We start from the raw sequence: 18,055 nt of genomic DNA on the forward strand, positions 1-18,055 counted from the left end.
GCTGATGTGGTCTTCCTTCAAGAGACCCATCTGGATGAACATACTGAAAAATACTTGATCAATTCCAAATATTCTAGGGTGATCTCGAATTGCTTTGATTCTAAATCTAGAGGGGTGAGCATATTGTTCAGGAAGGGCCTGTCGTTTAGGATTGAAAAGACTGTTAAGGATGGAGAAGGTAGAATCCTGTTACTTGATGTACTCCTTGATGGGAAAAAAATGACTTTTGGCTCAGTGTATGCGCCGTGCTCGCCAACTGTTTCTTTTCTAGATCAATTGGGCCTCTTGTTAGATGGCATGGAGGGTGAATCTTTGGTCTTGGCTGGTGACTTTAATCTAGTGATGAACAGTAAGATGGATCATAAGTCTGAGTGTAGATATTACAATGAGAAGGTTAGTGAGGAACTTAGGGCATTTGTATTTAAATACAATCGTATTGATATATGGAGAGAGCTTCATCGTGGCGAAGAAGAATTTTCTTTTCACTCGCCTGTTCATGACTCTTTCTCCAGGATTGATTATTTCTTTATTAGTATGGCTTTGAGTAGTCACACGTTCTCAATGAATATATTGGAAAGAAATATATCTGATCATGCTCTATTAGACCTTCAGCTGATTTTGGGCAGTGTGGTCCCTAAGACGAGAAGGTGGAGAATGCAGGCCGCGTCACTGAAGGACAAGTTGGTTACGGGAGGTCTAGGGGCATTCATTGGGCATTACTTTCAAGAAAATTTAGGCTCGGCTAGTATTAAGTCTGTTTGGGACTGTTTTAAGGCGGTCTTGAGGGGTGAATTTATTAGTAGGTCTGCACATGTGTAGAAAAAGGAGCAACATTTGATTAGTGCTCTGGAGACAGAGATCACTGACTTGCAGAGGGTTTGTGCTACTGATGTTTCAGGAAACTCCAAACTGAAATTGCGTAAGTTGGAGGCGGAACTGAACTCTCACATTCAGAATTTGGCGAGTAAAAGTTTGTTTTATTCAAAACAGAAGTTTTGGGAGGCAGGTGACCGTAATGGCAAATTGTTGGCATATAAGCTTAAGGAGATTGTGTCTGACTCTTGTGTTTCTTCCATACAGACTGAAGGTGGTTCTACCTTAAATAGGAGTGGTGATATTTGTGATTGTTTCAAAGATTATTATGAATCATTGTATAAAGAAGATTGTGACCCGACTATAGATAAACTGGAATCATTTTTTGAGAAGATTTCACTCTCCAAACTGACTCTGGAGAAAAGTACCTCTCTTGATGCTGCAATTGAGGTTGCTGAAGTTACTTTGGCCAATTCCCAAATGAAGGATGGGAAATCACCTGGTCCTGATGGTATTGTTTCTGAATTTTATAAACAATTCGAAACCCAATTGGCGCCTATTTTGTGTGAACTTTATAATGAGTTTGTTGTGTCGGGAATGATGTGTGATTCCATGAAAGAGGCAATGATTGTGGTGTTACCAAAACCTAATAAGGATCACACTAGATGTGGGAACTACAGGCCTATCTCTTTGCTAAATGTGGACCTGAAAATGTTCACAAACATTTGGGCTAATAGATTGGGATTATGTGTGAAAGATTTGGTTGATGGGTCACAGGTGGGCTTCATCCCAGGAAGGTATGGCTATGACAATATTCGAACTGTGTTAAATGTGGTTGATGCCCGGTTTGGGAGGGACACAAATGAAGTCATATGTTTCTTTGATGCTGAAAAAGCCTTCGATAGGGTGAATTGGAAGTTTCTGAAATTTGCTTTGCTAAAAATGGGTTTTGGCCCGTCTTTTATGAGAATGGTGGATTGTATTCATAATGATATTAAGGCCAGGGTTTTGGTTAATGGTGTGGTTTCAGATTCATTCCAGTTGTGGAGGGGCACGAGACAGGGTTGTCCGTTGTCACCTTTTTTGTTTGATTTGGCGTTGGAACCTCTTGCTGCTTATTTTAGACAATGTGAGATTATTAAAGGTATCAATGTTGGACAAGTTGAAGTGAAAGTCCTATCGTATGCTGATGATATGCTTCTTATGTTAGCAAATCCATAAGAGTGTGGAGTGGTAATAAAATCGATGTTTCAAGAAGTGGGTGAACTGTCAGGGCATAAGGTGAACTAGGAGAAAACAGAGGTTTTCCCTTTGTCTGGTCGGAGTGACTGATCAATTTTGAGTTTGTGGAATTGTAAATTGTCTCCAAGGGGGGTTAAGTACCTAGGTATTCATATTATTGGGGATTTAAAGAAACTACTGCAGTATAATCTGGATTTGGTAACTGGACACTTGTCCCTATTGATTAGGCGATGGGAGAGATTGACTTTGACTCTGTGGGCTAAGATCAATGCAATTAAAATGGTTCTTTTACCGAAAATATTGTATATTCTTCAGTCCATCCCGTTGCTGTTGTACAAGAAACAGCTAATTAAAATTGACAAACTTTTTTCTTCCTTCTTGTGGGGTTCTGGTAAGAGACCTAGATTTCCGAAATATATGCTCGTACAAAAAGTTGAGGATGGGGGATTTGGATTCCCTGACTTGGTAAAATATTATAATGCTTTTTTACTAAAAAAAAGCTCCTATTACTTTAGAGATGGTGGGGTGAATGATCCAATTTGGTTGCGCATGGAAAGGGGCGTTTGTGCTCCTTTTGACTTGAGATCCGTATACAGTATGGACAAATTGCCAGTTAATAGATTGAAGTTACGCCAGATTGTGGCTACTAGACATGTGCTTGGAAGATGGTTTCGAGATAATGGAGTGAGCTATGGTTTCAGTAGGGATGCCTCTATATGGTACAATACTGCTTTGCAGATTGATAATAAATGCTTGAATTGGCTCAGTTGGATTAACAAGGGTATTATGAAACTGGCAGATGTGTTGGATGGCGATAGGTTGCTGACTTTTGAGGAATTGACGAATAGGTATGGTCTGAGGTGGACTGAGTTGCGTAGGTACTTAGCTTTAGAGATTATGGTAAATAATAGATTGGAATTGGCTGATGGTTCTATTGGGAATAAACCAGAGATTTGTACTTTATTGGAAGGTCCGGAATACGGGGTACGTACCTATATGCAATTTATGCCTATTGAAGAGAAACTCCAGGGGGCATGGTCTAGATTAAGAACTGTGTGGTCGGACGATGTTCTGGTTGAACTTTATGAGTTGGAGTGGAAATACATTTTGAGGGTTCATTTGACATTGGGTCCTGACATGGGTTTACGTTTGATTCGACAAAAAATTATTGGAAAGTTGTATTGGACACTGGTTAAGATGTTTAGACTGGGGCTCCGGACGGATGATTTGTGTTGGGGCTGTAATAATGATAGGGGTACATTATTGCATTTGTTGTGGGATTGCCCGAGAGTGCTGGAGTATTGGACGGCAGTGTTAGATAGGATTGATTTGATGTATGATGTGGCTTTGCAGAGGTCGGCAGTGAATATTATACTACTTTCCCGTAAGGACAGGGGTGTTCGGATTAGGAAACATTCTTGTTGGATTGATAGGTCATAATGGTGGCTATCAAGCTAATACTTAGGGTCTGGAAATCGAGGAAGAAACCTAATGTAGATGAATGGTTGATGGAATTACATGTTTTGGCTCAGTATGATAAGGTTTCATTTCATAACAAAGATAAAGATGATGATTATTTGAATCTTTGGGGTACCTTTTTGGCTTTATATGATTGATGGGAAGGTTAAGTTGGTTGTGGTGCAAAAGGTGGGGTTCCTTTTTTTTTTTTGTTTTTTTTTTTTTGTTGGTTTGTTGGTTTGTTTGTTTTGTTTGTTCGATGTTGACTTGCTGGTTATGCTTCACTAAGATTGGTTTCTTGTTTGAGCTGTATTGTTTATGATGCTCTAGTCTCTTTGTAATTTCATTCTTTAAGCGGATTGTGAAGCATTGTTGCTTTTTAAAATCATTGTTTATATGAAAACAACAAAGTGTTGTTGAAAAAAAAAAAAAAAAAAAAAAAAAAGGTGTCTTGGAAGGATGCAAGCCAGCACAGTTACCTCATGATTCATCTTGGGTGAGATTCTGTATCGTCTATGATCGGACAACGTCTATGGGTTCAATATTTGATGATAGGCAAAGAATATGTACTGGCCCTGTGCTTAAATAGGAAAACTTGGTTTGCTGGTCTGGACACCCACAAAGTACAGCCAGCAGAATTCTACTAGAATACAATGTGATAGTCTCCCACTGACATGTGTGGCCCAGCCAAGACACTTAATAAGGGACTCATTTATGTCACTAGTCAGGACAAAATGTAAAAATGTAGGGGCTTCTAACCAAAGGTGCAGTTTTGGGACTTTTGACCTAGAAAATGTTTGAACAAGGGCAGGCAGCAGGTTATGTAGAATTTCCTAAGCATAAAAAGACTTTTTAAACAACTATGATTAACTGGTCAAAGGGAAAAAATTTGGTAAAACGTGCCTTATTTCTTTCAAATTTCCATGGACAGATTAACATATAATCAGAACTGTGAGGCCAACTCACTGGGAGCACCATAAGAAGGGAACCATTCAATGGTGACATTGGGAGCACCATTACAAGGGAACCATTCAAGAGTGACATTAGCCAACTTGTATGTTGCTGAGATTTGGAATGTTGGTGGCACAAGCTACTACCTCCTGGAGGACCTAAGACATCAACATTATTATTTTCAGATGTGATTGGGGCAGCCTTGAATAACAAACCTGTGAAATATTGATGCAGCTATGTTAAAATACAACAATTGTCACTTTCCGATTCTCTCCTTCTACTCTTGCACTCTGAAATGGTCATCATGTGGCAAAAGATTATTGTTCAAACAATGAAGGGTTAAATGCATAACTGCTCTCCAATTAGAGGCTAGTGTAAGTTATTTGCGGTCTACGTTTGCCTTGAGTAAATCCTGCATTTACCAGGACCACCTTCAGATATTTGTATTGCTCAAGAATTTTTGCCGAATCATCCAATTTATTGACTTAATGAGGTGAGTTTTTCCTGCATGCAGGAACACTGTTAATGCCTGAGGACGGTGGGTAAGATAATCTTTATGGATGCTTATTTTTATTGGTGTTATTACATGATAAGGATCTGTGGGAGTCTGCAACATTGGTATGCATGAAACTCAAATTTGGATTGCAAGGTGACCAGGATGTGGGTACAAATCTTAATTTTTTATTTTATTTTATTGGGCATTTGTAAGGCACTTATACATCAAGAAATTGTGTTTCAAAGTGCCCACAGGGCAAAGGGAATGGAACATGGGGACAGCAAGAATGAAATATGATAACAGTGATGAGCAAAATAAAAAAGGGTTCTACTAGACCTTGTGAATATTCAGCTGGCTTTTGAACCTAAAACTAAGACGTGGGTATTTGAAGGTACTTACTTACATAAGCAACAGAATGACAGGAGGAGAGGTTGGGTATCACTGCAGACGTGATGAGCTCATGAATTAGTAAATTGCAAACTTCTTTACATTTGCTCTGGATACAGACGTCTTTGGACAAAATGGCTCCTTCCAACGCACCAACACATCAGGATGAAGAACATTATAACAGCACATGAACTAACATTTGTCCAAAATTTAGCTGATGTTGGCCTTTGGGGAGAGTAGGGGAGAGGAAAGAAATATGTCTTTGCCAGACACCTGGTGAGTCAATCCAGAAATGGGAAGCAGTATTCTGCAGTGGTAGGGAGGGTGATAAGGGTGTAAATAGTGTTAACTCCCTTATGCTATGTGAGATTGTAAGAAGGAAACAACTTACCAATCCACTAGATCCATGAAGATGGGTTGAGGTACGATATTTGGGTATATGTGTTCATAACAGTCTTTCATGTGTGACTTGAGGTTGTTCCTGGTAGAGCATACTAGGTAAATATTGGATCTATTTTTATAGATGTATAAAGTATGAAAGTATTCATAAGTGTGTGTATTTATGTATTGTTAGATTTTAGATTTTAAAGTCTGGGTAGTATATAGAATTGAACTCATTCCATGCTCTTTAATCCCTTAAGTCCTAGGCTATTATGCAAATCTATGCAAAAAGGACGAGTATACTCGTCCTTGGCACTTAAGGGTTAATGACCATCAAAGATGTATTAAGTCTGAACTGAAATTCGATTTGTTTATATGTTGATGATGACACAGTTGAATATTTTGATATTATGAACCAGTAAAGCAGTAAATATGACTTTCCCCAGAGACTTGGAGAAGATGAATATTACCACACCCTCTAGTTTTGCGAGGTCTTTTAATTGTTCTTTATTTTTCAACTTTTTAAATATAAATTAGAAAATGAAGTAATACATTTTGACAAATCCACTCTTCTTGTGTCAGGATCATTTAATGATTTGAAGATTATTAGCTCAGCTATGGATGTTCTTGTGTGTAGTTTCTAACAGTGAGTAGGAATGTTGTCAAAGAGAAAGATTACAAAATGATTGATTGCTCTGTCGGAATTATTTCCTCAGTTTGAATGTAGATCTGCAAGGACAATATTTGTGGTTATGATATGATATGATTTGGTATTTATAATGCGCCTTTACACAAGTTTTTGTAAGGGCCTCATTACACGGACGGCGGTGGACCAAGGTGCTGTTAGCACCTTGGTCCATGCAGGTAAAATACCGGCACCGCCTTGGAGGAAAGGGGAATTACCGCCCTATTCCAAGGTTGGTGGGGCGGTAATTCCCCCTTCCCCCATTGCCCTTCCCCATTCCCATTTTTGCCCCATAGGGCATAATGGGAATGGGGAAGGTGCTAATTACGGCATCGCAAATTGTGGTATTACATTATTAGCTCCCTGGTCCCTTTGCGGGTTGGTTTTTAACGCCTGCAAAAAGCAGGCGTTAAAGTCTCCAACCCGCAAAGGGACCTCGTAGTAAGGCGGTAAGGGTTAACGGTCACCGGTACCATTAATGGTGACCGTTAACCCTTACCGCCGTCCGTGTAATGAGGCCCTAAGTGCCACAAGACAAAGGAGGGGATAGAGAGGGACGACAAGACAAACAACCTTACTAGGCGTTGTGACATTCAGACGTGCAAGTGCAACAAAAAGTGCAGGGCAGAGGGTGAGGGGGCAAGTACAGAGAAGGGATTTGAGTAAGTGTGAGGACAGCAGAGGACTACACGGGTTCAGCCCCAGACCAAACATGCTGGGTAGGCCACAAGGCAGTGCTGAGTGACTGGTCAAGGGAGGGGGGTTGGCATGGTACCCTGTGTGAATCTGAGGGCAACCATGCCACAAGTCAGGACGAGCAGACAGGTAGTTTAGCAGTGGAGAGGGAGAGAGCAGGAAGAAGAAAAGAGGAAGGACTTGAGCAGCTTCCAGAACTTCAGCTTCAGCTCAAGTCTGAGAAGGGCAAGGACACCCATCCAGAGGGAAACACCTGCAGAGGAGAAGGATCTACCACCCACTCTCTGTTTGGAGAAGTGTTTCACCTCCAGAGAGTTTGAGGTAGTTGAGCCGAGGGCTCTGGAAGGAAGGTATTTTTGGAAGAGAGTGTTGGATATAGAGAGGACAATGGCCCCAGAAAGCCTTGTGGATGATTCAGAGGGTACTGAAATTGATCCTTGTGGCCACAGGGAGCCAGAGGAGAAATTTCAGAGCTGGATATATGTGGCCCTTAGACTTGAGGCCAACGATAAGTCTCACGGTCCTGTTCTGGATTAGTTGAAGAGGGCAAAGAATAGAGTTATGAAGATTGAGAAAGAGGCTGTTACAGTAGTCCAGCCTGGAGATGACCAGAGCTCTGGAGACAGTGAGCTTCTGGGGAAGGTGAGAAAAGGAAGTATACCTCTGAGGAGGTGCAGCTGGAAGTGGTCCTTCTTGGACCGTAAAGTGTGGCGGTAAGGAGAGAGTGAGTCGAAGATGAGGCCAAGGTTTTATGCCTCACAAGAGGATGAGGGGGGGCTCAAAGAGGGTGACCAGAGAGAGAGAGAGAGAGAGAGAAAGAAAGAGGAAAAGCAGGAGCAGGGGCCACATTGAGAAGAATCTTTGTCTTACTGGCATGGAGGCAGGGGTGTTAGAGGCGCACCATCCCTGGATAGTGGATAGACAGTCAGGAATGAATGAGGACGGATAGGCGGCTGAGGGTAGCCTATAAGAGAGCAGAGTCATCCGCATAACACTGAAAGTTAGAGAAGGAAGTAGAGATCAGGCTGTCCAGGGGGACCAGATAGACATTGAAGAGCCGGGGTGAGAGGATAGAGCCCTGGGGAACACCACATGTCGAAAGAGAGGTTGTTGAGAGGAAGAACCTAAGTGGGAGTGTCGGTCCAAGAGGACAGAGGTCAGCCACGCCAGAGCCTGTCGAGTGATGCCAAGGTTCACACTGAGGTGGTTAATCAGGGTGGCATGATTAATTGTGTCAAAGGCAGAACGGTTAACTCAATGATTTGGTTGATAATGCGGTCTATGTATTATTACACAGCCAGTTTGTGTTTTCTAGGTGTATGACCAACAGCACTGTTTTTTTGGCCTTTTTTGGAGCTGTGTTAACCCCATTATACAGGCATCAAAAGGTAGATCATCTTTTTTGTATTAATTAGATTTGGGCAGGACCGTGATTTTCTGTGTTAGTATCAGACCTCGGAATATGGTGCTTTCAAAATTATGATGAATGATAGAGAAACTATCTGCTGGATATACGTCTATAAGGTTTGCCAAATGGGATTAATCCAGGTTTCCATTAAGGTGAGGACTTCATGATTATGTTTGTCGATAGTGTTTGCTAGATTACTTGTATGAACTTTACACGATCTGGAGTTCTGGAGAATGCAGTCATAGGGTTAGGTTTTGGCCATCCTAAAAGGGGTTGTACAGGTATACGGTTATTGTATCGGACACACATTAACTTTTGAGAAAGAAGTCTGGGTCTGAACTACATGATGCTGTTAGAATGTACATAGCAGCAGCCAGGATGGTGTCCATGAGATCAACTGGGTGTTTGCAGAGTTGGACATTTTTCCGGCTTTGCAGAGATGTTATGGTGGCCATAGTTTTAGGTCTCAGTGAGGTCTGATGCTTCTTTTTCTCACAATTTCTTAAATACATTAATTATTTTCCTGTTGTACTGCCTTTAAAATGGCACTAAGAAAATGAACTATTGCATTTAGTATGTTGATAAGATCTCTTAGACTGGAGTCCATGTCAAGGTTTGCTTAGTAAGGAGCCTCTTTCAAAATAACAAGATTGGCATGCTTTAAAGTTGTGGGTGCCAATTTGAAGATGAGGATGAGAATGACCGTTGTCTTCTCATTGTCATGCCTTCTCATTTCATCCTACTTGATGGTACCCTCCTGCGTGATTTGCAATTTCTACTTATATTTCATGATAATTGGTAGTGAACGGATTACCCTTGGATTGTGTTTACTACACATCAGGTTGTGCATGGGTTTGAATTGTACACATCTTGGAGGAACAGGGTTCAATTTGTAAATCTTCTTGTTTGTATTTGTGAAAAATATTGATTTTGTGCATGGCTGATATTGTGCAATTCCATGATAAATCGAGGGAGTGTTTGAAGGTCTTCACCATTTACCAAATGACAATTAGATTGACTTTTTGGAGTGAGTTGAACATTGGCCTATATGAACATTGGTCTTTATCTTTCGGTTCTTGGAGTCTTTTAATAATCTTATAATGTTTGTATTTGTCATCTGTCAGTAAAAAATATGTGATGTGTCGAGAAAGGTCTCTGGGATATAATCTTTTCATTGTTTGCTACCACATGATTCCTATTGTCTTAGAGATTTCTTCAGTTATCACTAGATCCTGGAATTTGATTGTAAATGGAAAAGCCTGATTAGTTGGCAGTTGGTGAGTTAGGAGGGCTCATTATAACACTTGAAAGATCATGCACAGCAGTCTGTAATATGATTACTGTTTTAATCATCTGATAATGTTTGATTTTGGGTCTTTAGGTAAAAAGGTGGATACAAGTTTATTCAGAGTTCCCCCATTAACACGTTCAACAATTACACATAAAACAAAGCCAGAAACATAATAAATAGTCATTAAATTCTAAAACCTGCAATTGCATAATCTATCAGGGCTGAGCCAACCTATTCTTGATTTTCAAAGGTTGCACGTTTAGCCTATTCATCAGTGTTATCCTCCGGTGTTCAGGCAATTTAATTTTGTCTATAAAAAAAGTTGCCCATACATACGCACATGTAGAGCTGTAATATTTTAATGATGATAATATACTCATTCAGACTGGACTAAACAGTGATCAACTTACATTGCCCCTTTTATGAGCAGTGTCTTGATCTGAGCATTCGTGAAACAGCTCAGGGCTGTTACATCTGTAAGCATCCCCGCTTTTCATCAGGGTGAGCCCAATGGAGAGCCAACTGATAGGGTCCTTAAAAGGGAAAAGTCTCAACTCTATCATTGTGTTATACACATTAGGGTTCACTTGAGGTTCACACTGAACCCTGAGAAAACATTCCCCAAATCTCCTTTAAGCCTGCAGGTCATGCTTAAGATGCAAAACGTGTGCCTCAGAACACCTACTGGGGAGCTGGGTGTTAACCCGACCAGGAATTTGTTGTGCATGACCTTCAGACACTCACATGGCATAGACCCCAAAATCTCACTACCGTATAATATGACTTTTGCATTTTAGCCTCCAACACGCATTTATCAAGCCTTTTACCACCATATTGACGGACGAAGTGGGGCAGCCCTTTAAGACCTGCAGCAACGTTCTTAGCCACCATTTCGATATGCTCAGTCGGCTACCTTTATGTGAAAATGTCAGGCCTAGATATTTATAAATGCTGACAAACCCCTATTATTTCCTTTTTAATAAACCAGCTTGCTTTCATGCTATCCTTTCCGAAGACCAAGATCTTTGCTTTTGACAAATTTACTTTCAAACCGTGGTCCTAGAAAAATGTGAACCGCCAGGTGTTAGGCCTATTAAAACTGTGTTTTCAGAGTATAGCAGGGTACTAAATTGTGTCCCATTTAAGAGTGGAGGGGTTATCCTTTGTAGGGTGTTGCATGGGTTAACATCATACAGAAACAGGGAAAGAAATATTGGCACTAATGGGCAACCAGCTGGTGGTTCTAGCTTCCCAGTCCTGGCAGCCAAACTGTGGAATGCTGTCCCCTTGACTATCAGAAACCTCCCCTCCCTCAACCTTTTCAAACATAGAGCCAAATGTTGGCTCGCCTCCTCCAATGCCTAAGCTACATTCGGAAAACGTGTTGCAATAACCTATGTAACGATGTACTACTTGACAAACCATGTAATGTTGTACTACCTACCTATGTCTGTTTATATGCCATATTTATTGTTTGATATATTATCACTGTATGCAATTTATGTAACCATTGCCTTAAGAAATGCGCCCGGTAGCCTCCGGGCCTGGTCTGCGCTATACAAATAAAATAAATACAAATACAAATACACCCTTGATTCACCCCCTATTTGTGCAAACATTGCTTGAATTCTCATTTGTGCTGTTGCACCTAACCACAGCTGAGACTTCCTCATACGTCAGATGCAGTAGTTGAAGAATCGTGGCCTGGACCCCAATCTGGTCAAACTTTTCCAAAAGCAAATTTCAATTAATAAAGTCAAATGCTTTGCCAGGTCTAAAAATGCTGCACAAATGTGGCTATTCCCCCTTCTGGTATACTGCTCTAAAATAGTGTTCAGCACAAAGCAATGGTCCAAGGTAAAGAAGCCTTTTTGAAACCCAGCCTGGGTTTTAGGGGGAATTTTACTTTCTGTAACCCATTCTTCCAATCTCGTCACCAGACATCCAACACAAATCTTGTTTGAGACATCTATGAGCGAGTTTAGATGATAACAGTGGGGGTCTGCAGATGAACCTTTTTAAAAGTGGGACAATCAGGTTTGTTTTCCAACAGACTGCGGGAATCAGTCACATACAACTGAATTAAAAGCTTGTTTCAAATCAATGCAATATAGGCATTCTTAGCAAAGCGCATAAATTGGTATCTTTGGTTAATTTTGGTCCACTATGCCATGTCTGAATTGTTTTCTTCTACCAGAATAGTCACATTGTTAAATAAGATAACAGAGTACTTGCAGCAATTATGATTGTCAACAGAGAAAATTGTGACAATGTAGAAGGATTGTTCAATGTTATTACTTTGCAGAACATTAAGAGGCTGACGTTCGGGCTGAACTTGTGAACCCATTTGCCTGATCAAGTTAAACACTGCAACCATCTTGGAATCAGGTGAGCCAAAGACTGATAAGTCCCAGGAAATTTGCCTGAATCTAAAGCGAGAGGTGCTGGACTGGTGATTTCTTGTTGCTGTGACGTGGTTTGTGGTTTTCTATAATTAAAACAAAAAGGCGCTCTTGTAAAAAGCTGCAAATGACCTTCTCATCTGAGGGACAGCAGAGATTTTGCCACAACTTGAACATTCATTTGAACTGCATGGGTGAAAATGTACTCAAGACTGAGGACTCGGTTATGATTAACTTCAAATTGTCAGCAAGGATGCTGAAAGCCCATTTTCCCAAAATACTACTTCCTACATTAATCTTAAAAAAGAATGCTTAATATACTAAAACAATTTACTTTTCAGTACTCTACAAATAGCTAATATGTATTCTGTGAAATGCAGAGCAGCATTGCATCTGATCAACAATAACATCATGCCTTGCAAATAATTGAGAGAAGAAATGTGGGAAAGGATAACAATCAATGCCGGTTTCTACATATGGTGTCAGAAATGTAACCAAGTATAGAAGAAAACACAGCCTGCACTAGAGAAATGCTCATTTTACTTTTGTTGTAAATTTGCTTTTATTAAGTTTACAATTGTGAGTCATGTTACAGAAGACATTTCAGAGCTTAAGGTTACAAAACAAACCCAAAAGATTCAGTATTTTCAGTACATATGTTTTCAAGTGCATTGTTCTTAATTGGGTCTTGTATGAGTACATGACTTTCCCTCCCCCTTTCCCCTATGGGTCATGCAGTTCTTGCAGTGTATATCAACTGAAGATCACAGTTTGTGTGTATTGTAGGGATCACTTCCAGAGCAAGTGTACATGAGAGTGATACCGAGGCACATTTTTTAGGTCGTTTCCTGCCCATCGCCTACATGAGTATTGATTCTGCCACGAAAAAGTCCACTAGGGAGGTATTTCTTTTTAAAGTCCATCCATAAGGCCTCAGCCTGTGATGATCTCCCATGTAGTCATGCTGTTATGTGTTCCATTATGCATATGTTAGTAGCAACATTGATCCATTCATTTTTGGTAGGGGCTGACTCGGATTTCCATTTCATGACGAGTGTTGCTCGAGCTGCTAGGAGTAGTTGTGGGGCCAGATCTCTTACTCTGATCCATTCGTCCTCGTTCTTCTCGAGACCAAACAATATGAGATGAGGATCAGATGCTCTGGTAATGCTGTTGATCTCTTTGATCCAGCTCAGGACTTCATTCCAGAAAACCTTTATTTGAGTACACCCCCACCACATATGCCAGTAATCAGCGTTTTCCCCACATCCTCGCCAACATTTTGGATTGGCTGTTTGGAACATTTTGGATAGCCTAAGAGGATTGGTTTGCCATCTCTGCAACAGTTTGATCGCATGTAGTTTGTATTGGTTTGAAATGGATGTTTGTGTAGCAGCTTGGCATATTGTTCCCCACAGGTCCGGGGTGATCTGTTCACCGAGATCTTTTTCCCATCTGCCTTTCAATGATTCTGTAGTCCCCCCTCCTCCTCCTATTAGTTCTTTGTACATAGCCGATATCAGTCCCTTCATTTCTGTTCTTGAGTGAGAAATGCTCATTTTAAAACTATAATAGCCAGATACGTTTACCCTTTAACTTAAAAAAGTGTTGCCATCTGTTTTAAATTGAAGCATCATAGCGTACAGGGCCAGAGAATTTGCAGTGACAATTATATTAAATATTAAAGTAATGCATTTATACATGTAATTAGAAGCTTGTTGTAATTGCAATACATGTTATATTTGTATGTGATATTTTAAACAGGAAATACATTACTTTTTAAATCTGAATGGTCAGATTGGTTTTATTATGCAGTTTTGCCAATGCTGGGTTTATTGATTCTTCAGAGAGCCTGACAACAAACTAGACGTATTCAACCCAGGATGCACGTTGTTGATGTTCGGGGAGGTCTGAAATCCAAGGGGATTTTAAATGTTCCATATGGCAGGCTAGGTCCTTATCTTGAATCAAAGAAACACATTAAATACATATAACAAAGACACATCTGTTCGGAGTCTCTAAGTAAAGGGATGCACCTACCCACATGGGCTTATCTCAAGAGAAACATTCTGAGTAAAACACATTTAAATACATTTCAACTAGGAGAGAAACACAGCCCTGTGAACTGATTGAACTGATAAGAATCTGGACTGATCACATGGGCTTCTTTTTTTCCCTCATGGGCTTCTGTTTACCAGGAACAGTGCTTCAAATGGAGCCAATTGTATTTATGGTGTCACCTTTGACATAGAATTACAACTAGAAATTCAGCCGAGGTTCAGTTAACGGCAAAACAAACTGAACGGGATCAGTTAGCTAACCATATGAACAATTGACTGGAGGTTTCTCAAAGGGGGTTTCTGAGAGCTGCTCACATGGTTAATGGGGGACATTAAGGGGGTAATTCATAGAAATTCGCACAAAGGTGGCGCACGGGGCTGGCGCACAGTGTTCCTGTGCGAATGTCTGCGCCAGCCGCGTGCGCTAAAATCGATTTCCCCGCACAGCGTATTCATGGATTTTAGCCTCCAAAAGCAGCCGTGGCGCAGAGTGGCGCAGCGACCCTGCAGCAGCGCCAGTTACGTCCCCAAGAACGCCCTCGCGCAAGGAAAAGCCATCAAAATCCCCAATCCAGCGCAAAGGGCTGCGCCATCCCTGGACCAGTTTACCGGACTGCCAAACAGCAAACGCCAAGCGGGGAACGTGTATTACGGGTTTCGCGGTAACTTCCACACGCGAAAGGGCCTGTGCGAGTGGGGTACGTGTATAACTGTTGTTCGTGTGAATTTTTACACGCGATTGGCCTGGGTACGTGTATTCCAGAGGTGCGTGGGAAGTTTCACACGCGATCGGTCCTGGGGAGCGGGGTACGTGTATTTCAGGGGAGCGTGGTAAATTTTACACGCGATTGGCCTGGGTATGTGTATTTCAGGGGCTCGCGGGTAGTTTCCCATGCGATTGGGCCTGGGGGAGCGCGGGACGTGTATTTCAGGGGCTCACGGGTAGTTTCACACGCGATTGGCCTGGGTACGTGTATTTCAGGGGTGCGCAGGAAGTTTCACACGCGATTGGCCTGGGAACGTGTATTTCAGGGGTGCGCGGGAAGTTTCACACACGATTGGCCTGGGTACGTGTATTTCAGGGGTGCGCGGGTAGTTTAACACGCGATTGGCCTGGGTACATGTATTTCAGGGGTGCACGGATAGTTTCACACGCGATTGGCCTGGGTACATGTATTTCAGGGGTGCGCGGGAAGTTTCACATGCGATTGGCCTGGGTACGTGTATTTCAGGGGTGCGTGGGAAGTTTCATACGCGATTGGCCTGGGTATGTGTATTTCAGGGGTGTGCGGGTAGTTTTACACGCAATTGGCCTAGGTACGTGTATTTGAGGGGTGCGCGGGAAGTTTCACACACAATTGGCCTGGGTATGTGTATTTCAGGGGTGCGTGGGAAGTTTGACACGCGATTGGGCCTGGGGGAGCGGGGTACGTGTATTTCAGGGGCTCGTGGGTAGTTTCACACGCGATTGGCCTGAGTATGTGTATTTCAGGGGTGTGCGGGAAGTTTCACATGCGATTGGCCTAGGTACATGTATTACAGGGGTGCACGGGAGGTTTTACATGCGATTGGCCTGGGTACGTGTATTTCAGGGTTGTGCGGGAAGTTTCACACGCGATTGGCCTAGGTACGTGTATTACAGGGGTGCACGGGAAGTTTCACACGTGATTGGCCTGGGTACGTGTATTTCAGGAGTGCGCGGGTAGTTTCACACGCGATTGGCCTGGGTACGTGTATTTCAGGGGTGCGCGGGAAGTTTCACACGCGATTGGCCTGGGTACATGTATTTCAGGGGTGCGCGGGAAGTTTTACACATGAATTGGCAGTGTGGGTCCTCCCAGGTGACCCCTTTACCCCCTCCACGGCCCCTGCAGGTGGCCCCCACCACAGGGGACTACCCTGCACCCCTGGTCATGTCCCGCAGGCAGCCCATCCACCATGGGCATGCCCCTCAGCCAAGCCACACGTCACGTTGCAATATGATCACCAACTCATGTCTCCCAGCACCCCCACCCCCCAGCAGTCAGGGGCACCTGCCAGCAGGCCCCCACTCATGTCCCACTCATGTCCCCCAGCACCCCTGCCCCCCAGCAGTCAAGGGCACCTGCCAACAGGCCCCCACTCATGTCCCCCAGCACCCCCACCCCCCAGCAGTCAGGGGCACCTGCCAGCAGGCCCCCACTCATGTCCCACTCATGTCCCCCAGCACCCCCACACCCCAGCAGTCAGGGTCGCCTGCCAGCAGGCCCCCACTCATGTCCCGCTCATGTCCCCCAGCACACCCACCCCCCAGCAGTCAGGGACACCTGCCAGCAGGCCCCCACTCATGTCCCACTCATGTCCCCGCCCAACATGTCAACATGACCCACAATCATGGCCCTCAGGTCCACCAAAATCCACGGCACGCCACCCCTGCCCAAATAACCAACCAAGCATAACATACACCCCACATTGAAATGCCCATTTCATGAAACAACCCAAATGGCATGTATGTACATCAGCACATGTCCGTCACACACACACAATGGGTGCCAGTGAATGTGAACACCCACATCGTGACATGCATGAAACCAATGAGAGAATACCACACATTGAAGTATGGGAACAAATGTATTGAACAAAGAATGTGGTGAAAGAAAATCAAATACCAAACAATGAACATAAGGAACACAATGCAGAATGTCACATAATGATAAAAAAAGGAAATCAGAATCTAAAATATATGAAATCAAAAATGTCTCCAAAGTCTCCTACCAACAAAGCAAATCCAAACCGAAATGAAAAAGTAAAATCCATTGCTCCATGGAAAAATCAAAAAAGAAAAAGCCAACAAATGCACACTCCAACTATTTACAAGGATGAAATCCTGGGTCCATGAGCCCAACTGTCCAAAGGAATTCTACAAAAAAGCCTACAGAATAAACAACTATATACAAAAATGTGGGGCATAGTCCATGCGCCCCAAAGGGAAGAAAAAAAGAAAGGCAAATTAACACTAATGAACTATATACAATGGCGGCGGACAAGTCCAACAGCTCACTGGTTGATGTCATGGGCCAGGGCATCATCGAACTCCTGTTCAATGGCTTGGAGGCGGGCATGTTCACTGGCCCGAGGTCTCGCAGGGATAATGTGGTGTCCAGCTCCAACTCCCTGCGAATACCTTCGAGGCATGGAGTTCTCCGCCCTGACCATTGTGAGCCGTTCCTCCTCCACCCGCCGCCGCTCCACACCTATTTGCTGGCCCAACCGCTGCCACACAGAAGACACTCACACTCCCATTCCAGGGTTCTCCTGCCCTCCGGCTGATGCCTAGCCCTCTGATGTAGATGGCCCTGAGCCATGATGCCTCCCACGTCGAGCCTGCCACTGCCTCCGACGCAACTGCCTCTGCCAGCACGACGGCATCCAGGCTGATGAAATCCACTGACGCCGTCTTGCACGTGCCCTGCCCGATGATGCCGGCACATCCTCCATCTGCTGGGGTCCAGTTGCTGGTGTGTCCACCCCTGCTGGACCTCCGACTCCCGACTGTGGCAGGGATGGGAGCCCCACCAAGCTGGCTGCATTGGTCGGGGCAGGTCCACAGGGGGCCCTGGTGGCATCTGGGCCGGAAGACGGCATGGAGAACGACTGGCGCATAGCCTCCACAGAGGAGGAGAGGGTCACCAGAGTGGCCGACACATGTACGAAACCCCCGACCATGGTCGCTCCCAACTGGGCCACGTTGGCACGCTGCTCTTCGTGATGACATGTGTGCTCCCCCTGGAAAGCATGCACATCAT

This window comes from Ambystoma mexicanum, chromosome 1q, assembly GCF_040938575.1.
Source record: "Ambystoma mexicanum isolate Mex_15411 chromosome 1q, UKY_AmexF1_1, whole genome shotgun sequence".
Classification (NCBI taxonomy): Eukaryota; Metazoa; Chordata; class Amphibia; order Caudata; family Ambystomatidae; genus Ambystoma; species Ambystoma mexicanum.